Source organism: Poecile atricapillus, chromosome 19, assembly GCF_030490865.1.
Source record: "Poecile atricapillus isolate bPoeAtr1 chromosome 19, bPoeAtr1.hap1, whole genome shotgun sequence".
In the NCBI taxonomy this organism is placed as follows: Eukaryota; Metazoa; Chordata; class Aves; order Passeriformes; family Paridae; genus Poecile; species Poecile atricapillus.
In genome coordinates, this window is record NC_081267.1 from 2521862 (window position 1) to 2547528 (window position 25667).

The 25667-nt window shown below is 49.6% G+C and overlaps 1 pseudogene; it reads right to left on the reverse strand.

Moving 5' to 3' along the window:
* Window positions 1-4058: 4058 nt before the first annotated feature.
* The window catches only part of LOC131586324 (zinc finger protein 850-like), a 505482-nt pseudogene continuing 483873 nt past the window's right edge, over window positions 4059-25667 (reverse strand).

The window sequence follows — 25667 nt, forward strand, 5'->3', positions numbered from 1 at the left end:
CTGAGCAGCTACAGCATCATAGAGGGGACTGTGTGACATCAGAAAGCAGGGTGTGGCATCACAGTGTGGGCTGGGTGATATCACTTAGTGGGCTGTGACATCACAGAGAGGACTATGACATCAGAGGTTGAATGCATGACATCACAGAGTGGGTTGTGACATCACAGAGTTTCTGTATGACATCACAGAGCCACCACAGGGTGGGCTGTGACATTACTGAGTGGGCTGTGAGGTCACAGAGCAGACACCACAATCCCAGAGGGCAGCTCTGTGACATCAGACAGCAGATTGTGACATCACAGAGCAACTGTGTGACATCAGAGAGAAGAGTGTGTGATGTCAGAGAGAAGGCTGTGACATCAGAGAGTAGGTTCTGTTATCTCAGAGGGGCTGGGACATCACAGTCCAGACTGGGACATCACAGAATGGCTGTGGGACATCCCAAGGTCTGTGGGGCATGGGACAGGGGGACAGGGAACCCCCGGCAGCGTCCCTGTGTCCCCCAGGGCCAGAGCCTGGGCCAGGATTCCTTCACCCTGTCACCAACGAGGGCTTGAGAGCGCTTAAAAAATCCCCAGCAAGGGAGCAGCAAAAACCAGATTTAATATTAAGCAGCAGCAACACAAAGTTCCTTTGCAAGAGTCACTCTGCTCCTGACTGGGCACTTCAGGCACAGCAAGGAAACAAAGCAACAACAAAACCAAACAAAATCCAGGCAACTAAACCAGAAATGAACCCAGAACTGTCCTTGTGTGTGTGTGTGTGTGTGTGTTTGAGCTTAACAGAGTTCAAACTTAACAGGACTTCACTTATGCCTTAATTTATACCTCAAACATCACAATTTAGCAAAAGAACATAACAGTAGTTAAGCTAACTTACAACATATGACTTCAGGATTTAACAGTGGAATAACACTTAACAATATTCAACTTCGTTTACTGTTGTAATCACAGGCACTGAGAGTGTGCCCTTATCTCTGATACCTGGCTCTGACATCCAAGAAAACTCTGAATTTCATATAACACCCTGAAAACAACTGTTAAATAGAAAAACCAGGAGTGTAAGTGTGTAGATTAAAGAGATTTCTTATGTCACTGCATGAAGAAGTTAAAGTTTGGAGTTTAAACTAGTTTAGAAAATAGAGGACAAGATGGAGGATTCAGGGTGTTGTCTCTTGTCCTTCTTTCTTCTTCATCTTCTTCTTCTAGAGGTTTTTGGGTAGTGGTAGGTGATTGGATAGAGAATGCTGCAGTGCAGCACACAAGTGTTGGGTCATTGGGTCACTAAGAAAAATAATTTCCTTGGCATTTGTTAATTGGGTAAATGAACATATAAAAATCCTTGAAGAAGATCTTTGTTAGTCATTTTGCACTTTTCTATCTTAGTGCACATAGCTGCTTGTGGCTCCTTGTACCCTGTATACATGTAATGGAGATAAAAGAAGAATAAACAACCAAGTCCAAACAAGAGAAAACTGCCTCTCTCTCGTCAATCTTCAGCCCAAGGGGGAAAAAGAACCCAACCACAAGTGTCCCATCAGGACACCAGGGCCACACTGCACCACTGCAGATGGGAGCAAACCCTTGTGGACTGCGTGCCTTACAAATCTGCTAAACCCATGTCACACACATCCCTGAATTTAGACATTTTAAATATGTACATTTATCCACAGATACCTTTTCATCAGCAATATGTGCTATAAAACACCCAAGAGAAAAGGGTCGGGATGCCATTGCACACTGGCAGTCAGCCTTTGCTGTTTTGAGCATCCCTCATAGCATCAAAACAACACACATCTCACAGAAAACAAAACATTTCCTACAGCCCTGGAGTGTAACACACCACACTGGCGTTCCTCAAATAACAATAAAACCAATGTGGAAAGAGCACATGGCACTTTAACAGGAATTACTGAAAAACAAAAGGGAGGAATGTGTGGTGGGACCCCAGAAAGCAAAGTAGCTAAGGCTGTTCATACAATAAATCATTCAGCAGTATCAGAAGATCCCCAAACCCAGGCTCGCTTGAACTCTGCAATTCTAACACAAGTGAAAGACTTAGCAATGTGAGCTCTAACAAAAATTACCAACTTGTCAGTGCCAACCCAAAGCTATTCAAGTAGAAGATAAAACCCCCATGAGCTATATATGCAGTGAAGCAAGGGGTCAATTAATGCTACAACTGGCACGAGATAATGCAAACCAAGACTGTAGAAAAATTATAGCTACAGTACCTCAAGGGAATCCATCTCTGGAGGAGATGATTACAGCATGTGCTAAGGTTGGGACTGGATCTCATCACATGGATATGCTAGCCAATTCTATTACAGCTGCTGTTAAACTCACACCCCATTGCTACAAGTGTGGACAACAAGGCCACGGGAAAATAAACTGTCCACACCAGCCCATTCCACAGGGGACAGCTCAGGGACAAAGAAGTGATAATGCAAGCTGCAACCGATGTGAAAGAGTTGAACATACAGCCAAAGGACACAAACAACACCCTCCTGACAGCACCTCTACGGATGTGACGGAGCAGATTAAAGAAGAGTAACCAGAACAACTTATTCACCATGAAAATCAGACTCTTGAAAAGACAGTTCATTTAAAAACTGTTTGTTTACAAATTGTTTTTCTGCTAAGTTGGGTTTTTCTCACGGTTCTAAACATTGAATGTTTTTTGTTTCTTGTTTATAGAGTTCAGGATAATCTCAGTTCTAAATACTTTCTTGTTTTTTAATGTTAAGTTGTAACTTTTAACTATGAGTAGTTAACCTGTGGCATGTTAGCTTAAAGGATTGTGATCCTGTCTGCCAGCTCCTGGAAGGGAGTGTTGCAAACTCAATTTAGTACACAAAGCATATTGCTTGCTGAAGAGAATTAATTGTGTCAAGTTAACTAGAAAACTTCATTCAAATTAAACCCATGCTGTCCCTGTTATCATGTCTGCAAAGGGCCCTTGCAGATAGGGTAACAGAGAGCATTTTATATTTTTTAATTTAACCAAAAAGGGTAAATAGTCACAGTATGGTCACAGTACAGCTGGTCAGGACTGGACAAGGTAAATCTAGACATAACACAAATCTAATTTAGCAGTAAATTCTCTTTAGCCATAGATTTTAGCACAAATTTAATTTAGTGAGCCTAATTCATGTCTGAACCACTGCACACCACTGGGCAGGATGCAGAGCAGGGAGGGAAGTATCAGCCAATGGCTGTCTAGCCTGGGAAATCTGAATTTGGTATTCAAGTGAGTTCTGAATAATAAACAAGGCTGTTTTGTCTGATGAGCACCTGGAGCACGAGTCGTGGATTTTGTCTCCTCACTCACGACCAGCACGTTACAGATACACCTTGGGCAGTACAAGAGCCTGGCCAGGGCTACACCCAAGATGGACCAAAAATGGTCATAAAAATGGACAAATCATCACGAGGTCCCATATTTTTAGAAGTTTAGGTCCATCTGCATATTGGGGTTCATTGTCCAATTACAGCTTCAGATGATGAAATCCCACCCTTCTTGTTTTCTCTCTTCAGTCCACCCTTGTTTATGCTTTTGGGCCTGGAACTTGTAACAACTGTTCTTGGTATCAAGCTAGAAAAGGAATTGTTTTTTCTACCTACTCTGTGAAGAGAGCTCACTAACACTTAACGTGAAGTTCAAAACTACAAACCTAGGCAGTGCAGAATATGAAAAATATGAAAGCTAAAACATGAGGCATCACACCCTGAGGGGCTGTGGAATTGAATAATTTTGGAGAGGGATTGAGAAGGTTTCAGTGGCAATAAGTGGTTTTGAGGTGACAGATCGATCCCTCTCACCTCTTTGAGTGCCAAGAAATGGAGACAACTCCACCAAATAACCCCACAACCCTCAAATACTCACAAGTATCTCCAAGATTGCCTTGAAGCACTAGTAAAATGTGAGGTTTTAGATGCCTTTGATGAATTTGTTGATTTTTACCACCATTTGTTGGATTTAAAGGGATGAGAATGAATCAAAAGATAATTGAAACCAAAATAAAATGACCAACAGCCCATGTGTTCCCAACACAGATCACTGGGAACGTGGGTCATCAGGGCTCTGCCCAACGTGGGTCCTCTGATGGGGGATGGAGCTGGAGCAGAACATGAAGCTCTTCCTGCACTTGGGGCACTCGCAGGGCTTCCCTTACCTTCCCTTGCCTCTGTTGGTGTTGGGTCAAGTTAGAGCTCCTGGAGAAGCTCTTCCCACACTGGGGACACTCATAGGGCCTCTCCCCAGTGTGGATGCGCTGGTGGGTGATGAGGGTGGAGTTTTGCTTGAAGCCCTTCCTGCAGTCGGGGCAGCGGAAGGGCCTCTCATCCGTGTGAATGTGCTGGTGCAGGAGGAGAGTGGAGCTGGTCTGAAACCTCTTCCCACACTCACCACACTCGTAGGGCCTCTCCCCAGTGTGGATGAGATGGTGGATGGTCAGCTGGGACCTCTGGCTGAAGGTCATCCCACACTCCCCACACTCATAGGGCCGTTCCCCAGTGTGGGTCCTCTGGTGGATGATCAGGTGGGATCTCTGGCTGAAGCTCTTCCCACATTCCCCACACTCGTAGGGCCTCTCCCCAGTGTGGATGCGCCGGTGGGTGATGAGGTGGGAGTTTTGCTTGAAGCCCTCCCCACAGTCAGGACAGCAGAAGGGCCTCTCATCCGTGTGAATCCGCTGGTGCACGAGGAGAGTGGAGCTGCTGTGAAACCTCTTCTGACACTCAGGACACTCGTAGGGCCTCTCCCCAGTGTGGATGCGCCGGTGACGGATGAGGTTGGAGCTGCAGCTGAAGCCCTTCCCACATTCCTCACACTCGTAGGGCCATTCCCCAGTGTGGATCATCTGGTGGCGGATCAGGGTTTTCCTCTGGCTGAAGCTCTTCCCACACTCCAAGCACTTGTAGGGCTTCACCCCATCCTGAAGCTGCTCATGGACCACCAGCTCAGAGCCCCGGCTGGATCTCTGGCCACTTTCCCGGCACAGGGTGGGTCTTTCCTCCTCAGAGCACCCTGGGATGGGTTTGGAGCCCCTCCTCCGGCGGGATCTCTGAAGCTTTTCCTCCCCATTGGATTCCTGCACTGTGGAGCTGCTCAAAATGGCCTCTTCCATAAGGTTCTGCTGTGGGGATTTGTCCTCCCTGGTCTCCATCCTCAGCTCCTTGTCTGGGGGAGGAAGGACAAGGAGAGGATGGGATTTGCCTCCGTGCCAGAGGGAAGGGGAAGGAGATCCCCCCAGTGCGTCCCCGGCAGGACGGCGTCGGCAGCGGGGTTGTCCTGCAGCCGGGGGCCAGGCTGGGATGGGAGATGGAGCAGGAGAGAGGGGGAAAGGGGCACTGACTTCCTCCTCACCTGCCTGGGTGTCCTGGAGCATCTTCCTCTTCCTCACAGCCTCCTTCTCCATCTGGACAAGGTCTGGGAATGGGAAATACTGGTTTAGGAAAAATACAATTCACAAGCACATTGGGTATGGGGGTTCCTCCTGCCCACATCCATCTCTAGAAGTCACCAGCCTTCCATAAAAACCTCCCAAACACCAAGATTCAGCCCTGAAAATGCCTCCCAGGAGTTCCCCATCTCTGGTCTCTCCCCTTTGGTGTTCAGGGGTTCCCCCCTGTCCCAGCTGCTGGGGGTCACACTTGTACTTTGGGTCCCCTGTCTGCTCGGTCCCTGCCCTCCCCAGGCTGCTGGGAGCACCAGGAATCCAAAAAGCTCCCCCTGTTTCCATCTCCCCACTCAGGGATGCTGGGACCCCCAGTGTCCCCCAAGGGGCATTTTCCGCTCAGCTTTGCAGTCCTTAATTCTTAAATATCCCCACCAAAAAAATCCTGGTGTTGTATAAGGTCAGTCCCTACCTAACCTCCCTTTTCTTTTCCCTATCCCATTGGCTGTAACCCCCCTGTATCCCCTGGCCACCCCCTCCCCCAAGTTTAAGAGAGCACCCGAGGAATCTCAGCCTCTTTCTTGTCCCAGGCGATCCACATACAATAAACCCAGGACCACGTCTCGTAAGTCTGAGCCTTCTTTGTCTAAAATACCTTAGGTCCATGTTGGATATATTTTGAGACCCCTTCCCGCCCGTGTTCTGTGAAGGGCGGACACATCCCCATGAGGGACAAGAATGAAGGGGTTTGTGGAGTATTTACAACATCTTCCTCCCTCTCCTCCCCTTCCATCCCTCCTTCTTCTCCTCTCTAACTCCATCTCCTTCTCTTACTTCCATCCCTTCTCTCTCTCCTTCTTCATCCCTCCTCTTCCATCCCTCCTCCTCCTCCCCCAGGAGCAGTGACACCCTCGGTGCCCCGTTCCCAAACCCCTCACAGCCCACGGCAGGAGCGGGGATGGAGCCGGGACAGGTCGGGATGGGCAGCGCGGGGCTCTCCGCTGCTCCCACCCGCTGGGGACGGGGGGAACCCGGCCCGGGGAAAAGGAGAGGGAAACTGGGAAAATTGGGGGCTGCAGATCCAACCTGGGGCTGGCTGGGGACCCTGGCTGGGGACTGCCAGCCCTTGGGGCTGCTCTGGGGAGATGCGGGAGGGGGGAACACAGAGAGGGCTGGGGGATCCCAGGAGTGGCAGCACTGGCAGGGACTGGTTTATACTGGGATCATCCTGGCAGTGGCTGGGATTGCACTGGCTGTGTACTGACATCATACTGGGATCATACTGGGAGCAGCTGGGCCCATGCCAGGAGAGACTGCGATCACACTGAGGGAGACTGGAATCATACTGGGATCAGACTGGGATGATACTGGCAGTGAGTAGGAGCCTCCAGGGGGCAACTGAGACCAGGTTGGGGGCAAATGTGATATACTGGGAGTGAATGGGATCATGCTGACGCTGACTGGGAGTGGTTGAGAGCAAATGGGATCATGCTGGAAGGAACTGGGAAGGACTGGGAATATGCCCTGCGCTACCCAGAACCCCGGGATCGCCCCCCATATGTCCCATAAGTGTTCCCCAAACCCTCCAGGATCCCCGAGTGCCCCCTCAGCGCCCGTTCGGGACCCCCAAAGCGTCCCTGCATCCCTGAATGTTCCCGACCCCACAGATTCCCCTTCCAGCCACTGCTGGGAATTCATCTCCCATCATCCCACAACACAGTTCCGCGCCCAAACCTCCTGCCGTGCCCCGCGCCCTAAAGAGCCCGGTTACAGCTCCCCAAGTTCCCCCCAAGTGCTCCCGAGCCGTATACATTCACCCCCAGCACCTGCAGCACGGCTCGGACGCAAAAGTTTTCTCCAAGCGCTTCCCCACACCGCCAAACGCGCCTTCCGAGCCACTTTCGGGACTACAGCTCCCATCATGCTCCGCGGCGCCCATAGAGCGCTATTCCAGCCGGGACTTCATCTCCCGTCATGCCCCGCGCCCCACCGGAATCCATTGGAGCTGCGCCTACAACTCCCGTGATGCTCCGCGGCCCCTTTAAACCGTATTATACCGGCGCCTACAACTCCCATCATCCCCCGCGGCCCATAGATTCCCTGTTACAGCCCCCCAAGTGCCCGCCCGGACCCCGAAGGGCCCCCAGATTCCCCTCCCTGACCTCCAAGCGCCCCCCTGGACCCCCAAGTGCTCCCCCGGACCCCGAATTGTCCCACAGAATCCCTAAGTGCCCCTCCAAGTGCCCACCCGGCTCCTCTTAAGTGTCCTCCAGACCCCCAGGTTCTCTCTAAATTCCCTCCCCAGACCCAAAACTGCCCCAAATGTTCCCCAGAAAAGTTCCCCATGGACCCCAAAGTGGTCCCTTTTACCCTGTCTGAGAAAATGATAAAAATGATGATCAAAGGACTAAAAATATGTGTAATTATCATAAAGAGGGAGAAATAGTGACCAATTAATTAATGAAGGGAATTGTGGTACTTTGAACCAAGGACCGATAATGTTTTTAATTGCTAAAAATGTATCAATTCTTTTATATAAATATAAAAATTAGGTTATAAAAATTCAGAATAATAGTATAAAAATAAAATTTTATTTTTATTAATTAATTAGATTTTAATTATAAAGAAAAATTATAAAGAGAAATGTTTTCAATGTTTTGGGATGTCAGTCCCAGGTGGGCGATGTCAGACATGCTGAGGCTCGGGGTGAGGAGCAGGTTGTCCAAACAGGGGCAGCCCACAAGGGGCTCATTCTTCTCTGTGACCAGATGTCCTCAGGAGACATTCAGCATCAGGATTGTAAAGAGTAAATCGTGACCTCCTGATCAGTACACAAAGATGTTTTACAGTTTGAACAGTAGAATGTTGTCACTGTAAGGTGCCTTCTTTGTTAATATACCTCATGTTGTGTCATGTTTGGTAAATACCAGTCTTGTTGTAACAGCCTTCTTTGTTAAAATATTGTTATAAATGAAATTAGAATTTTGACAACTAGGTCCCTTGGCTTAATGGCAGTTTAATTAAAAATCAATGCAATTTACTAAATTGAATAGTAATGTGGTATAAAAGAATTCAGTTTAGTAAAATAATACAGTTTAATAAAAAATTAAAATTTATATCTATAATCTGCTAGAAATTAAGTATGATTAAAGCATAAGCAAAACTGACCAGGCTATGGAGGCTTCCCACATTGCCTCATGTTCAAAACAAAGCACTTCTGGCTAAACTTACATACTGTATGCTTATACATATTCATTAATGTTTCCTGTAAGTTTCCTCCTATTTCCGACTTTTCTGACTTTATGTCACTTTTGTTCATGGCGCACGCCTCACTTGTTGTTAGGGGGTCTTCAGTCTTCTTTTGGTGGTCTTTTGGCAAAGGCTTCACCTCTTCCTCATCGTCCTTTGGATAACCTTACAGGTTTGTGTGTGTGTACTAAGCGTTGTGTTATGTTAGTCTACTAATTAGCCTTATGTTTACTAATCTTTAGGCCCAATGCCTAAATTTGTTCTAATTTTGGTCCATCTCAAGGCCATTTTGGTCTTGAGACACCATTTATCTTCTAAACTACATCCTGTACCTTGAATTTGACATGCAACATCTGCAAAGGGGTACATCTGTTTTGTAACACTGATTCTTGATTTTTTCTAGTAATAACAACTTTAGTAACAGTTACACTTTTGTTAGCACAAACCAATTCCATTTATTACAACTGCAAATACCCCTCATGTCCCTTTTCATTGGTTTCCATGCTAACGGCCTTGCTTTCTTCCTTATTATGGATAAACTTGTATTTTCTCAATTTCTTCTTTTGCTAACTCAATTGTTTGGCCTGCAGATCAGCTGCTAAGCCCATCCACATTCACCTCTTAGTCTTCAGAGGGAAACTGAGCACAGTGAGAATCTCCCAGTGTGCAAGAGGGTCCCTGTGTGCCAGCTGCAGCTGGGGCCTCAGCCATCTCCTCTCTCAACAGGTTCCCCTCTGCAGCTTCACAAGTCCAGCCAAACACCTCCCTCAGGGACACCTGTACCACACATTTCACATCTCCATGCCCATACGTGATGTCCCTGTCACAGCTGCATTACCAGCTTGCTGCTGTGCAGATGCTGCCACCAGCCAAAGCAAGGCCCTGTGTCCCTGAAGGGACCCGCCCTGCTCTGTGGCCTGGACTGAAGGTGGGTCCCTCCTGCCAGGGCAGGGCCCAGCACAGCTCTTCTGTTCCAATAAAGAGATGGAGCTCTCACCCCAGTGTCTGGCTGGTACCACCAGCAAAGCCCACACAGCACCAGCCCTGGCTGAGCTCCATGTCCAGGAGCAGGCAGGGCTGACCATGGTGTGGGCAGGCAGGAGCCAGGCAGGGGCTGCTGTGACCAGCAGCGGGGCACTGAGGGGCTGGGGGAGTCTGTGTTGAGCATCCCTGGGATGAGGGCACATTTCCTTCAGTGGCATCACCTGGGCCTGGACCTCCTCCAGTGCCATGCCCAGGAAAAGAGGCATCAAGAACCATCAAGAGCATCTCCTGGGACACCGCCTGACCAGCAATGTCAGCAGGCAAAAACAAGGTTTTGTTTATCAATGACCCTTTGATGAAGTCAAAAATTTACAATCAGTCCAGTACAGATTGGAGTGCAGATGGGAGTACACCTGGGGGGTACAGCCAAGGCCATGAGGTCACAGCAGCCTGTGGGGTGACAGCAGGCTGAGGTGACAGCAGGCTCTGAGGTCACAGAGGTCCCAGAGCCCCGTGGTTGCACAGCACCACAAGGACCGAGCAGTCAGTCCTTGACCACGACTGTTGTGGCAGCAGCGGCGGCGGCAGCAGCGGTGCTGACATTGGGACAGCGGTGTCAGGACAGTGGTGGCAGCAAGAGCTGCAGGACTGGCAGTGGGCAAGGCACCATGGCCTTTGCTCTGCGCCTCCTCCTCCTGCTCCTCCTGGCAGTGGCCCTGCCTGACAGGGCTGCCCAGGCTGCTCCGTGGCGAGCAGGGAGAGCAGGTGAGCCCGCGGCCTGGCTTCCCTTTCCTGGGACAGCACTTCCTTCTCCCTGGGAAGCTTTGGGGATGGTTTTCCTCAGGGCTTTAGGGGGGGTTTCCTCTGTGGGAGGGACAGAGGCTTCAGGGGCCCTGGGCTGGTCCCACTGCCCCTCCAGAGATGTTGCACAGGGGCTGAAAAGATGGTGGAGAGTGACCAGAGCCAGCCCAGAGCTCCCCAGGCCTCTCTGCAGCTTTGGCCATGTCCATTGACATCTGGCTCCCACAGCCTTACCCAAACCCCTTGCAGTGCCCAGTTCCCTGAAGCAGAAGGGGGTCCCAGCACATCATGTAATGGTTCTGATCTGTGCCCAGCACAGCAGGAAGGGATCCATGTCAGCCTCGCTGCCCCACTGCTGCTTTCACACACTGCAGGGCTGTTTCCCCGCCTGGCCTGGCTGCAGCTTCTCCCCAGCCTCTGCAGGAAGGCATTTGGCATCAGCTGACAGGGAGCCCAAACTGCACCATGGTCCATGCACACCCAGAGATCCCCTGCAATTTTCCAGTCTTGGGGCAGATGTGGAATGGCAGCTCTTTGGAGGAGGGAGGGCCCTGGCCTGGCTCCAAAGTTTTGATGGCTTCCTCAACCTTATCCATGACTTTGACAAGGATTGCCTTTTGAAGATGCCACCTTCCTGTTGGGGAACAGCCCCACCTGATCCAGCTGTGGCTCTTCCTTTCTCCAGAGTTGAACCCAAAGGCTGTGCTGAAGGCAGCGTTTCCCAGAGGAAGCAGTGGCTCATGGGCAGCCTCTGCTGCAGGAAGGGAGGCCATGCCAGGCACAGTCACAGTCCCTGGAGGTAATTGCTGTGCCTCTGGGCCTGAGCCCTGCTGGGGCCTGAGCTGCCATCGCTGCTGCTTGGCTGTGTGAGCACAGTGCAGAGGAATTATCCTGAGCAGGCTCAGGGCACTTGGCTACTGAGCAGTCCTGCTGGGATCCCTCCATGGGAGACACGTCCAAAAACCTGGCAGCTGCTGCAAGGAGTGCCCATGGTGGGGAAAGGGTTGAGGGGGAGGGTAAAGCTCCAGTGTGCTCTGAGAGGGCCTGGCTCTGTCCCCTTGGGCTGGGGGAGCTGTCCCAGCTGAAGGACGGAGGGCAGGAGAGAGGGCAGGAGGGAGGTTGGGATATCGGTGGCACTGAATGCTGCGGCTTGGCCCAGGGCTTAAAGGTTTCCTCTGTGGGAGGGAGAGCCCAATGAGAGTCCCAATGCCCCACCAGGGTTTTGCACAGGGCCTGCAAAGAGGGTGGAGAGTGACCAGGAGCCAACCCAGAGTTCCCCAAGCCCCTCTGCAGTTTTGGCCATTTTTATTGACCTTTGGCTCCCACAGCCTTACCTGACCCCCTTGCAGTGCCCAGTTCCCTGAGGCAGAAGGGGATCCCAGCACACCATGGAATGGTTCTGATCTGTGCTCCTTTCTAGACAAGCGTGGTAGGAAGGCTTCTCCAGCAGCTTGGCTTCATGAAGATTTTCTGCCTCTGGAGCCCCATGCAGGTATGTTCTCACTGTCCCAACAAGGAATAATCATTGACAACCTGGCAGGAACCAGGTGACAGAAGCTGCTGTGGCTGTTGAGTTACAGGTGTGTCTGCAGCAAGGACATTTCAAGCTCCTTTGCTGGTTGCTGCACGCAAGCCCAGCTCCCATCACAGGGGTGAGTTGTGTGTCCCTGGTGATCCCACAGGCTGAGCCCTGGTTCTGTGGGATCCATTCATCTGAAATGGAAATACTTTCTGTTAAGTTTCTCCTAGAGGGAGGAACAAACCTACGGGAGACAAGATGCTGAGTGAACTGGATAGACGCCATGGTGGGTCCATGTCCCTCAGCCTTCTCCTGAGACTCAGCAGCCGGGGGCTTTCTCTGCACATCTGGACACACCGTGCCCAGCACAGCAGGAAGGGATACATGTCAGCCTCGCTGCCCCACTGCTGCTTTCATGGCCTGCAGGGCTGTTTTCCAGCCTGGCCTGGCTGCAGCTTCTCCCCAGCCTCTGCAGGAAGGCATTTGGCATCAGCTGACAGGGAGCCCAAACATGCACACCCAGAGATCCCCTGCAATTTCTCAGTCTTGGGCTAGATGAGGTGTAGGGGCTGTTTGGAGGAGGGAGGGCCCTGGCTAGCCCAAATAACCTGGCTTTTCTCCTGATCCGTATCCATGACTTTGACAAATATTGCCTCTTGAACATGCCACCTCCTCAATGGGGAATGGTTCCATCTGATCCAGCTGTGGCTCTTCCTTTCTCCAGAGATGAACCCAAAGGCTGTGTTGAAGGCAGCGTTTCCTGGAGGAAGCAGTGGCTCATGGGCAGCCTCTGCTGCAGGAAGGGAGGCCATGCCAGGCACAGTCCCAGGAGGTAATTGCTGTGCCTCTGGGCCTGAGCCCTGCTGAGGCTTGAGCTGTATATCTCTGCTGCATGGCAGTGCCTGCCTTTCAGGGATTTTGCACAGAGCATGGAAAAGGTGTTGAGAGTGACCAGAGCCAGTCCAGAGCTTTCCTCAGGCCCCTCTGCAGCTTTGGCCATGTCCATTGACATCTGGCTCCCATGGCCTTACCTGACCCCCTTGCAGTGCCCAGTTCCCTAAGGCAGAAAGGGATCCCAGCACACCATGGAATGGTTCTGATCTGTGCTCCCTTCTAGACTGGGATCGTGACATGGAGCATCTGCAAGTGCTGGTAGATGGTGGTTTGAAGACCTTGCCAGATGCTGGAGGCAAGTTTTCAATGTCCCTTTCTACACAGAATAATCAGTGTCAAGGTGGCAAGAGCTCACTCATGTGCCATTTCCCTTGAGAGTCTGAAGGTTGATGGATTCTGGAAACCTCGCCCTGCTCCCTTCTGGAGCCCTGAGTGATCCCACAGCATCGCTGTCAGTGGGAGGAAGGAGCATTTAGCTGTCAGTCTTCTTCCCGTGTGCAATGCCAATGTTCATTGTTCATGAAGAAGTTCAATGTGCTCTGTGCAGCCACGGAGAAGAGCAGAGAGGAAGGGGCCGGGCCCTGGGCTGTGCCCCGGGGCTGTGCCTTGTGTGGCTCATTTGCCGGCCACACGGAGCCTGAGCTGTTCTGGCTGCCACTGCCAAGCCCTGGCCCTGCCTGGGGCTCAGTTCAGAGCTGCTGGCAGCTCCAGTGAGTCCTTTCTCTCCTGACTGCCATGCAAGGGGCTCCTCCCATCCCATTGTGGGGCCACTGCAGGCATGTGGTCCCCCTGCCCCTGCTGCTGAGTGGAAGGCAGAGATGAGGGAGTGCCTTGGAGGGCAGCAGTCACCCAGGTGCACTCACTGCCACTCTGGCCTGAAGAAGAATCTTCAGCAGTGTCAAAGGAGCTGTTCTGTCCTGCCTTTCGTTGCAGATGAACTTGATTATGAGGATGATCTGGATTCCCGATCCATATCAATTACTGAGCCTGATGATGAGGAATATTCTGAGGGTAGGTGAAGGCCTTTCCCCCTGGGAGAGCTGCCAGCTCAGAGCCCAAAGCTCGGCCAGGGCGGCATCGCTGCAGGTGCCAGGACAGAGCCGTGCACGTGTGTGTCCTTGCTCTGCGTGATCCTCTCACTGCTCCTGTGGCTCAGTGCTGCCTGTGCAGCAGAGATGAGAGAAGCTTCTGTGGCTGTTGAGTTACAGGTGTGTCTGCAGCAAGGACTTTCCCAGCTCCTGAGCTAAATTCTGCAAGCAAACCCAGCTCCCTTCACTGGGGTGTGTGGTGCATCCCTGCTGACCCCACAGGCTGAGCACTGGTTCTCTGGGATCCCTTCCTGGGAAATGGAAATACTTTATATTATGGTCCCCTGAGAAAGAAGAACAAACCTATAGGAGATAGTAATGTAGCAATGGGGGAACTCAAATATCTGGACATAATCCTGAATGATCTGGAGGGATGCCGTGGTGGGTCCATGTCCCTCAGCCTCCTCCTGAGACTCAGCAGCCGGGGGATTTCTCTGCACATCTGGACACACTGTGCCCAGCACAGCAGGAAGCAGATCCATGGCAGCCTCGCTGCCCCGCTGCTGCTTTCATGCCCTGCAGGGCTGTTTCCCAGCCTGGCCTGGCTGCAGCTTCTCCCCAGCCTCTGCAGGAAGGCATTTGGCATCAGCTGACAGGGAGCCCAAACTACAGCACAGGCCATGCACACCTGAAAATTTCCGGTCTCGGGCTAGTTCACATTTAGGGTCTGTTTGGAAGAGGGGTGGCCCAGGAGCATTTCCAAAACCCTGGGCATTTTCCTGATCCTTATCCATGTCTTTGACAAGTATTGCCTGGAGAAGACCAGCACAGCACAGAGAAATTGTGCCATTCAAGCTCAGGGGTTTGAGCAGTCTTGTGCCAAGGGGTGGCAAGGTGCCTGCAGGCCCCAGCTCTGGGGGAAACAGAGAACGTCCTGGCTGTATCCAGCGTGCTGCCAGCTCAGCAGTGGAGCACAGCACGGCTCACGCTGCCCATTGCTCCCACAGATGCAGCTGGCACCACAACACATGCTCAGAATATCTGGGAAAGCATGAGAAGAGTTTTCTACCAGGGAACACATGGTTTGATTAAGTTAATGGCCATTGTGGCTGGTGGAGCAGTTTTCCTGATGATGTGCTGTGCTGGAATCTGGTATTGCTGGAAGAGAAAACGGTGAGTGTTTTGTGATCTCGGCCTCAAACAGTTTATTGAAAGGCTGCTCATAGTCAGGAAACATTCCCAGTGAGGCTGCTGTGGACTTGTGGATAGTCCTTGGTTGCCCAAATAACTCTGCTGAGAGTTCTGCTGCTGCCCAGGCCTTTCATTGGCCTCTTAATTGCTGGGCCTTGTCCTGGGGAGCCCGCTGGGGCTGCAGCCAGTGCTGGCTGCCACTGAGGCTGCCTGGCCAAGAGCAGCCCCAGGAGTAGCGGGCAGAGGCAAAGCAAGGTGGGCAGGAGAAAGAGCAGGGACATGATTGGCCTTGACAGGCAGAGGTGCTCTGGGGCCTGCTCCTGGCCAGGGACCCTGCCCAGAGCCATCCCCTGCTCTCCAGGGCCTTGAGGGGCAGCTGTCCAGCTGGGCCAAGCTGTGCCAGCAGCTCCAGCCGTGCTGGGGAGCCTTGGCAGCTCTGGGCCCTGCTGTGCAGGAGGGTCCCTGTGTGCCAGCGGCAGCTGGGGGCCTCAGCCACCTCTTCTCTCCACAGGAGCGCCTCTGCAGCTTCACAAGTCCTGCCAAACACCTCAGTTTGGGAGACCTGCACCTGTCATCCTGCATCTTCAAGCCAGTGTCCGTTGTCCCTGCCACAGCTGCATTATCAACTCATTGCTATGCCCATGCTGCCACCAACACACAGAACAGAAGTCTCTGTCCACAAAGGGTTTGGCCTTGGTCTCCAGACAGGACAGAAGGCAAGGGTCTCCTGTCAAGGCAGGGCTTGAGTCCAGCAGCACCTTTGGGCTTCAGCTCTGGTATCTGGCTGGTACTACCAGCAGTGGCAGAGCTGCTTGGTTGGGCACAGCCCAGACTGGGCAGGCAGCAGCCAGGCACATGGCTCCTGAAACACCATACTACCTTTCTTTTTTGTTTCGCAAAATTAGAAATTTTTAGAAATATTTAGATTTTTTTTTTTTTTTGTAGAATAAATCCACAAATATTTCTTCCCTATTTCCATGTCAGTTTAGGAATTTTCATTGTAGTTTTATAAATCTGATAAGAGTAGAATATTTTTACATTTCTGCAATAAAAAATAAAATTGCATTTAATTCTTAATGCTTACTGTTGCACCACCAGGACAAAGCCGGCCCAGCGCAGAGGAATTATCCCCAGCAGGCTCAGGGCACTCGGCTACTGAGCAATCCTGCTGGGGTCCCTCCATGGGAGACACTTCCTGAAACCTGGCAGCAACTGCAAAGGGATGCCCATGGTGGGGAATGGGCAGAGGGGGAGGCCAAAGCTCCAGTGTGTCCTGACAGGGCCTGGCTCTGTCCCCTTGGGCTGGGGGAGCTGTCACAGAGCAGGGAGGGTCAGGGGTGGCAGTGGCTGCTCAGGGATGGGTTTGGCCCCTGTCCCTTGAAGGAGCCACTGCCCAAGCAGCTGTGCTGACCCTGGGCTCTGCTCCCGGCTTTCTGGGCTTTGTTGGGTGGCACAGCCCATGCCTGGGGACAGCAAGGTGCCTGCAGGCTCCAGACCTGTGGGAAACAGAATATCCTGGCTGTATCCACCGTGCTGCCAGCTCAGCAGTGGAGCACAGCACAGACTCACGCTGCCCATGGCTCCCACAGATGCAGCTGGCACCACAGCACGTGTTCCCAATTCCCAGAAAGGCATTGGAGAGGTTTCTGTCATGGAACACTGCTGGCTAGAGTTAATGGCACACCTGGCTTTTCTATGGCATGCAGGTGATGGGGGACCCCTGTAAGGCTGCCAGATGATTGGGGTCCTTCGTGAGGCACGGGCAGGGTGTTGTGTTTTCCAGTAAGACAGGCACGCGTTTGGGTCTTTTGTAAGTGGTGCATGTGGCTGAGGTTTCCTCTTGAAATTCTTAGGGGAATTGGGATCACTTCTATGGCAACAGGTGACTGGAGAACCCTGTAAGACTGGCAGGGGGCTTGAGTTCCTCATGATTTACGTGACCATTTAGTGGTTGCCATCAAGGCCTGGAGAGGAGCCGAGTCCTTCCTAAAGTGGGCCGGGGGCCGGATTCTTTTGTGAGGCACATGAGGTTATTTTGGGTCTCTCAAAAGGTGTGCACAGATTTCCTGTGAGGAACAAGGGATATTTTGGGGTCTCTGCCAAGGTTTGCAGAGATTCTTCATAAGGCACAAATGAATATGGTCTCTCCTGAGATTTGCAGAGATCCCTCATGAGGTGTGCAGTAGGGTTAAACTAGAGGGGTTTGTTTGTCTTCTCAGCACAGCAAAGGGACACTCTCGGTGGAGGTTGTGCAAAGCTGGCAGGAAGCTTCCTGCAGAGCCTCGGGCCTCGCCTGTGGGCTGTGCAGGCAGACAGAGCCCATCCCTTGGGGACCGGGGCCAGGCCGGGCCTCTGGACCCACCGCGCCCTTGTCGGGCCCTGCCCCATGGCTGGGCCGGGCCAGGTCAGTCCCCAACAGGGAAGGGCTGAGGCCCCGGGTCCGATGGGGCTGCCGAGCAGTGCCCGAGGCACAACAAGGGCCTTGCTAAGCCCTGGCTCTGTGCTGCAGACAAACACACATTTACAGCCACAGCTGCTCCCTGAGCCACAGGAGGCACCCGGGGTTACATCTCAGGCAGTGGCTTCTCTGCCACTGAGGACCTCCTTGCAGTGCCCCATTCCCTAAACAGGATGGGGAGCCCAGCACACCATGAAAACGCTTCTGATCTGTACTCCCGTCCAGACTGGCATTGAGATATGGACTGACGTGCAGTCCTGGTCAATCACATTGTGAAGATCATGGTGCATGCTGGAGACAACTTCTCAATGTCCCTATCCTGACAGAATAAGCAGTGATTATTGATCATTGCCAGGAGCAGTCCCAGGAGCTCCAGGCAGAGGCAAAGCAAGGTGGGCAGGAGAAAGAGTGGTGATAAGATTGCCCTTGAAAAGCAGACAGCAGGGACCCTGCCCAGAGCCATCCCCTGCTCTCCAGGGCCTTGAGGGGCAGCTGTCCAGCTGGGCCAAGCTGTGCCAGCAGCTCCAGCCGTGCTGGGGAGCCTTGGCAGCTCTGGGCCCTGCTGTGCAGGAGGGTCCCTGAGTGCCAGCGGCAGCTGGGGGCCTCAGCCACCTCTTCTCTCCACAGGAGCGCCTCTGCAGCTTCAGAAGACTGGCCAAAGGCTTCAATCAGGGAGAACTACACCTGTCTTCCTGCATCTCCCAGTCAGTGTCTGTTGTCCCCACCAAAGCTACATTATCAGCTTCTTGCTCTGCCAGCAGCAGCCAGGCATGGTGCACCATGTTATCTTTGTATTTCATTTTTAGAAGTAAGAAGATTTTAGAAATATTTTGATTTTTTTTTTTTTTTAGAAAGTAATCCACAAATGTTTATTCTCAATTTCCATAGTAGTTCAGGATTTTTCAAAGGTGTTTTTGAATTTCTCACCTGTCACTTGAGACGGACACACGACACACACTTGTGCAGAGACTACAATGGCTTCTTCTTCATTACAAAGTGTGGTCAACTTTTATTCTCTAAACAAAGCATGATCTTAACTCATTAGTTACATCAAAACAGCTCATTATATTCATGGGGCAAAGCAATGGCTTAATGTATTTTATTGGTACAAAGCAATTAACATCAACAATAGATTGGCAAGAGTTTACAAGAGATTATTAAGGTAAGTATGCTGCCTCCAAGGCATGTATTACATAACTGCAAATACCCCATATGTCCCTTTTTATTGGTTTCCATGCTAACGGCCTTGATTTCTTCCTTGCTATGGATAAACTTGTATTTTCTCAATTTCTGCTTTTGCTAACTCAATTGTTTGGCCTGCAGATCAGTTGCTAAGCCTATCCACATTCACCTCTTAGTCTTCAGAGGGAAACTTTGAGCACAGTGAGAATCTCCCAGTGTGCCAGAGGGTCCCTGTGTGCCAGCTGCAGCTGGGGCCTCAGCCATCTCCTCTCTCAACAGGTTCCCCTCTGCAGCTTCACAAGTCCAGCCAAACACCTCCCTCAGGGACACCTGCACCACACATTTCACATCTCCATGCCCATACGTGATGTCCCTGTCACAGCTGCATTACCAGCTTGCTGCTGTGCAGATGCTGCCACCAGCCAAAGCAAGGCCCTGTGTCCCTGAAGGGACCCGCCCTGCTCTGTGGCCTGGACTGAAGGTGGGTCCCTCCTGCCAGGGCAGGGCCCAGCACAGCTCTTCTGTTCCAATAAAGAGATGGAGCTCTCACCCCAGTGTCCGGCTGGTACCACCAGCAAAGCCCACACAGCACCAGCCCTGGCTGAGCTCCATGTCCAGGAGCAGGCGGGGCTGACCATGGTGTGGGCAGGCAGGAGCCAGGCAGGGGCTGCTGTGACCAGCGGCGGGGCACTGAGGGGCTGGGGGAGTCTGTGTTGAGCATCCCTGGGATGAGGGCACATTTCCTTCAGTGGCATCACCTGGGCCTGAACCTCCTCCAGTGCCATGCCCAGGAAAAGAGGCAACCATCAAGAGCATCTCCTGGGACACCGCCTGACCAGCAATGTCAGCAGGCAAAACCAAGGTTTTGTTTAGCAATGACCCTTTGATGAACTCAAAGATTTACATTAAGGCCAGACCAGTAGGACAGATGGGAGTACTTCCCTCTGGGAAGGGGCTCCTGTCACTTCACAGTCTCCATCCCCCACCAGGAACCGCAGAACTCCGGCCAGCCCCACTCCCCCTGTGCCCTTGTCTGGCCTGGGGGAGAGGAGGCTGAACCAGAGCCCTGTTACCTCTTCAAAAGCCAGGAACCAAAGAGAAAGAGAAATTCCCGGGATTAAATTTTAAAGGGTGATGTTCACAGCTTGATATCACTTTTCAATGGTCAAAACTACTGTCAATTCTCAAAAATGACCAGTTACAGGCTGGGAGAAAAAACTCCCATCATCCTCCAGCAACCTTAACATCCTTAGCTGTTTGTCTTTTTTACTTAAATGTCAATCTATCACACACCACAGCCGTGACAGCCGCAGTGTTCCACTGCCTGTGACACCACAGCAGTGAAAGCCTTGTTATTATGGGGTTAAATGTTTCTGAAAATGTTTCTTAAAACCATGAAGAAGTAGGCCGCAAGAATGTCTGGTATTGGGGATGGTGTAGCAAGCTGAAATATTTACGGTAACGGGAACTGGTACTTGGGGATTCCAGGATACCCACCCAGAGATAAGATTCGTACATGTTCATACAAGGATGAGCCAACTCTCATGAAGCAATATTGACAAAGCTAATCAAGCAATATTAATGAAGCAATATTGATAAGGTTGTTATAGTGATTACTGCTACAGCTGAAATTGTAGAAATATGTGCACTTTGGACAAAGACGATGGAGCTAGATTTGGGTTGCTGATACCCCTAGTTCCCACGCGCTTCAATATAGCACCTGCATATAATCAATCTGTGATTATGTGTGTTCCTGAACACTGACATCAGCATCTCCCTGCACCCAGGGCAGCTCCCACCAGAGACCCTCCCCTGATTTAATTCCCAGTCCAGGAGCTACAACAAGCATGGCTGAAGTTCTGGGGGCTGGCAGGGAAATGTCACTGTAAGATCTTGCTGCACTTGGCTCTTGGCCCCTTCTCAAGAGCTTTGCCTTCAAGGGCAGGAACAGCTTTTCCTTGCTGGGAACTGGAATTCCAGACTCTTGGAGTGTGTGCCATGCAGGACCACACAGACTGGGATCCATGGGCTGGGATTGCACAGACTGGGATTGCACAGACCGGGACCGTATGGATCAGCACCAGAGATTGGGATCACATGGACCGGGACCACATGGACCGGGATGGCTGCACCGGAACGATGCGAACCAAGGCGGTCCCGACTTGCCCAGGGCTCCCTCCCAGTTCCCTCCCAGTTCCCTCCCAGTTCCTTCCCAGTCCCTCCCTGCCTTTCCCAGTCTCACCCGGGGGCAAGGCCAAAACTGCCCGGAGTGAACGCGGTGGTCCCGGAGCGATCCCAGAGCTGATTCCGGTCCCGGTGTCGATCTCTGTCCCGGAGCTGTGGTGGTCCCAGTGTCGGTCCCAGAGCGCTCCCACTCCCAGTCTTTGTCTCCATCTCACTCTCAGTCCCGGTCTCGGTCTCGGTCCCGGAGCGGTGCCAGTCTCAGTGCCGGTGCCAGTGCTGGTTTCAGTCCTGGTCTCAGTCTTGGCCTTGGAGCAGTTCCTGTCCCAGTGTCAGTGCTGGCCCAGGAGTGATCCCGGTGCTGATCCCAGTGCTGGTCCTGGAGTGATCCCGGTGCTGATCCCAGTGCTGCTCCAGGAGTGATCCCGGTGCTGATCCCAGTGCTGGTCCTGGAGTGATCCCGGTGCTGATCCCAGTGCTGCTCCAGGAGTGATCCCAGTGCTGATCCCGGTTCTGGTCTCAGTCTCGGTCTCGGAGCGCTCCTGGTGTTGATCCCAGTCCCTGTGCTGGCCTCGGTCTCAGTCTCGGAGCAGTCCCGGGGCACTCCCGGAGCCGATTCCGGTCCCGGTGTCGATCTCAATCGCGGAGCGGTGCCGGTCCCGGTCTCAGTCCCGGTCCCGGTCTCAGTCCCGGTCCCAGAGCGGTGCCGGTCTCGGTGCCGGTGCCGGATTCAGTCCCAGTCTCAGGCCCGCTCTCGGTCTCAGTCTCAGTCTCAGTCTCGGTCTCGGTCTCGCTCCCAGTCCCGGTGCCGCTCGAACCGAGCCCTTTTCGGGTGATTTCAGGTCCCTTTGGGCGTTTCAGGCCAGGTTGGGGGATGTTGGGGCCCTTTGGGTGATTTGAGACAAAACCAGCGACTTTCAGGGTGGATCTTGCACCCATTTGGGAGATTCAAGGGTGATTTTAGGCCATTTGGAGTGGGTTTTACACCAGTTTGGGCATTTTTATGCCATTTTGGTTGCATTTGGACACCTTGGGATGATTTTAAACCCATTTGCCTGATGTTGGGCCAAACCATGCGGATTTATCGCGGAGTTCAGGTAACTTTGGATGGTTTTGCTTTTCAGCTTTGTTTACCAAAATTTCAGCAGATTCACTCCTTTTATTTTCCTGTTTTTTTCAACAAACTCTTCATAAAAAATGCCCCAAATGCTCTCAAAATCCTACAAAGTTCCAGAAAAAATCCACAAAATTCAACAAAAAACCCACAAAACTCCCTAAATCTTCTCAAAACCTTACCAAATTCCAGAAACATCCCAGAAAATCCCCACAAATTTCCACAAAATCTAAGAAAATACCTCAAAATTCTACATGTCTACTCAAAATCCCTCAAAATTCTACAAAAATTCCAACAAAATCTCCTCAATATTTTAAATAATTCAAAAAAATCCCACAAAATAGCAAAAGAATCCCACACAGTTCCCTACATGTTCTGAAACCCCTGCCAAATTCCAGACATCCCACAAAATCTCCACAAATTTCCACAAAATTTAAGAAAAGTCCCTCATAATTCTTTGTCTCCTCAAAATCCCACAAAATTCAAAAAAATCCCACAAAATTGCAGAATTATTCTCAAAAGACCAACAAATTCCAGAAACATCCCACCAAATCTCCAGAACATCCCACAAAAATACAGAAAAATCCAACAAAATCCAGAAAAATCCAATGAAATTGCAGAAATCTTCTCAAAACCCTTACAACTTCAATACACATCCCACAAAACCCCCACAAATTTCCACAAAATCTAAGAAAATACCTCACAATCCTTCATGTCTCCTCAAAATCCCTCAAAATTCCACAAAACTCCCACAAAATCTCCCCAATATCCTACAAAATTTTAAAAAAATCACACACAATTCAGTAAATGTTCTGAATACCCCAGCAAATTCCAGAAAAATCTTACAAAATCTCCACAAATTTCCACAATATGTAAGAAAAATCCCACAAAATTCTTCAACTCTCCTCAAAATCCCACAAAATACCAGAAAATTCCACAACAGTATTAAAAAATCCCACAAAATTCCAGAAACATCCCACCAAATTGCCACAAATTTCCACAAAATCTAAAAAAAATACCTCATAATTCTTCAAGTCTCCACAAAATCCCACAAAATTCCAGAAAGATCCCACAAAATTACAGAAATCTTCACAAAAGGACACAAAAATCCAGAAACATCCATGAAAAGATAAATAAATTTCCACAAAATCTAAGAAAAATCCCTCAAAATTCTTCATGTCTCCTCAAAATCCCTCAAAATTCCACAAAACTCCCACAAAATCTCCTCAATATCCTACAAAATTCAAGAAAAATCCCAAAAAATTGCAGAAAAAATCCCACACAATTGATTAAATGTTCTGAAAACCCCAGCAAATTCCAAAAACATCCCATCAAATCTCCACAAAATTCCACAAAATTTAAGAAAAATCCCTTGCAATTCTTCCCGTCTCCACAAAATATCACAAAATTCATGAAAAATCCCACAAAATTGCAAAAATCTTCTCAAAAGCCCAACAAATTCCAGAAACATCCCAGAAAATCCCACCAAATTACCACAAAATTTTAAAAATACCTCAAAATTCTTCTTGTTTTGTCAAAAATTCCTCAAAATTCCACAAAACTCCCACAAAATCTCCCCAATATCCTGCAAAATTCAGGAAAAATCCCACAGAATTGCAGAAAAATCCCACACAATTCATTAAATGTTCTGAACACTCCAGCAAATTCCAGAAACATCTCACAAAATCTCCACAAAATACCACAAAATCTAAGAAAAATCCCTCGAAATTCTGCAACTCTCCTCAATAACCAACAAAATTCAAGAAAAATATCACCGAATTGCAGAAAAATCCCATACTATTCCCTAAATCTTCTCAAAACACCACCAAATTCAAGGAACAGCCCACCAAAACACCAAAAAATCTAAGAAAAATCCCACAAAATTCTTCAAGTCTCCACAAAATCCCACAAAATTCAACAAACATCCCACAAAATTGCAGAAATCTTCTCAAAAGCGCAACAAATTCCAGAAACATCCCAGAAAATACCCACAAATTTCCACAAAATCTAAGAAAATACCTCAAAATTCTTCATGTCTCCTCAAATTCCCTCAAAATTCCACAAAATACCCACAAAATCTCCCCAATATCCTATAAAATCCAAGAAAAATCCCACCAAATTTCAGAAAAATCCCACACAATTCATAAAATGATCTGAAAACCCCAGCAAATTCCAGGAACATCCCACCAAATCTCCACAAAATTCCACAAAATCTAAGAAAATACCCTCATAATTCTTGAAGTCTCCACAAAATCCCACCAAATTCAAGGAAAATCCAAAAAAATTGCAGAAAAATCTCATACAATTCCTTAAAAGTTCTCAAAACCCTCCCAAATTCCAGAAACATCCCACCAAATCTCAAAAAAATTTCTACAAAATTCCAGAAAAATCCCTCATAATTCTTCCTCTCCACAAAATCTAAGAAAAATCCCACAAAATTGCAGAGATTTTCTCAAAAGCGCAACAATTTCCAGAAACATCACAGAAAATCCCCACTAATTTCCACAAAATCGACGAAAATACCTCAAAATTCCTCATGTCTCCTCAAATTCCCTCAAAATTCCACAAAACTCCCACAAAATCTCCTCAATATCCTCCAAAATTCAAGAAAAATCCCCAAAAATTGCAGAAAAATCCCACACGATTCCCTAAATGTTTTGAAATCACTACCAAATTCCAGAAACATCCCACAAAATCTCCACAAATTTCCAAAACAGCTAAGAAAAATCCCTCTCAATTTTTCAAGTCTCCACAAAATCCCGCAGAATTGCAGAAAAGTCCCACAAAATTGCAGAAATCTTCTCAAAACCTCACCAAATTCCAGTAACATCCCACCAAATCGCCACAAATTTCCAAAAAATCTAAGATAAATCCCACAAAATTCTTCAAGTGTCCTCAAAATCCCACAACATTCCAGAAAAAAATCCCACACAATTGCCTAAATTTTCTGAAAACCCTACCAAATTCCAGAAACATCTCCAAAAATCCCCTGAATATCCTACAAAAACCAAGAAAAATCACACAACATTCCACAAAATCCAACAAAATTGCAGAAATCTTCTCAAAACCCCAACAAATTCCAGTAACATCCCACCAAATCCCCACACATTTCCACAAAATCTAAGAAAATACCTCAAAATCCTTCATGCCGCCTCAAAATCCCACAAAATTCCACAAAACTCCCACAAAATCTCCCCAATATCCTGCAAAATTCAAGAAAAATCCAACGCAATTCATTAAATGTTTTCAAAACCCTATCAAATTCCAGAAACATCCCACCAAATCTCCAGAAAATGACACAAAATGTAAGAAAAATCCCACTAAGTTCTTCAAGTCTCCTCAAAATTCCTCAAGATTCCAGGAAAAAAATCTCACAAAATTCTCTAAACCTTCCCAAAACCCGACCAAATTCCAGAAACATCCCACCAAATCTCCAAAAAATTCCACAAAATCAAGAAAAATCCCTCAAAATTGCAGAAAAATGCCACAAAATTGCAGAAATCTTCCCCAAACCGTACCATATTCCAGAAACATCCCAAAAAATCCCCACTCATTTCCACAAGATCTACGCAAATCCCTCACAATTCTTCATGTCTCCTCAAAATCATTCAGAATTCCACAAAACACCCATAAAATCTCCTCAATATCCTACAAAATTCAAGAAAAAT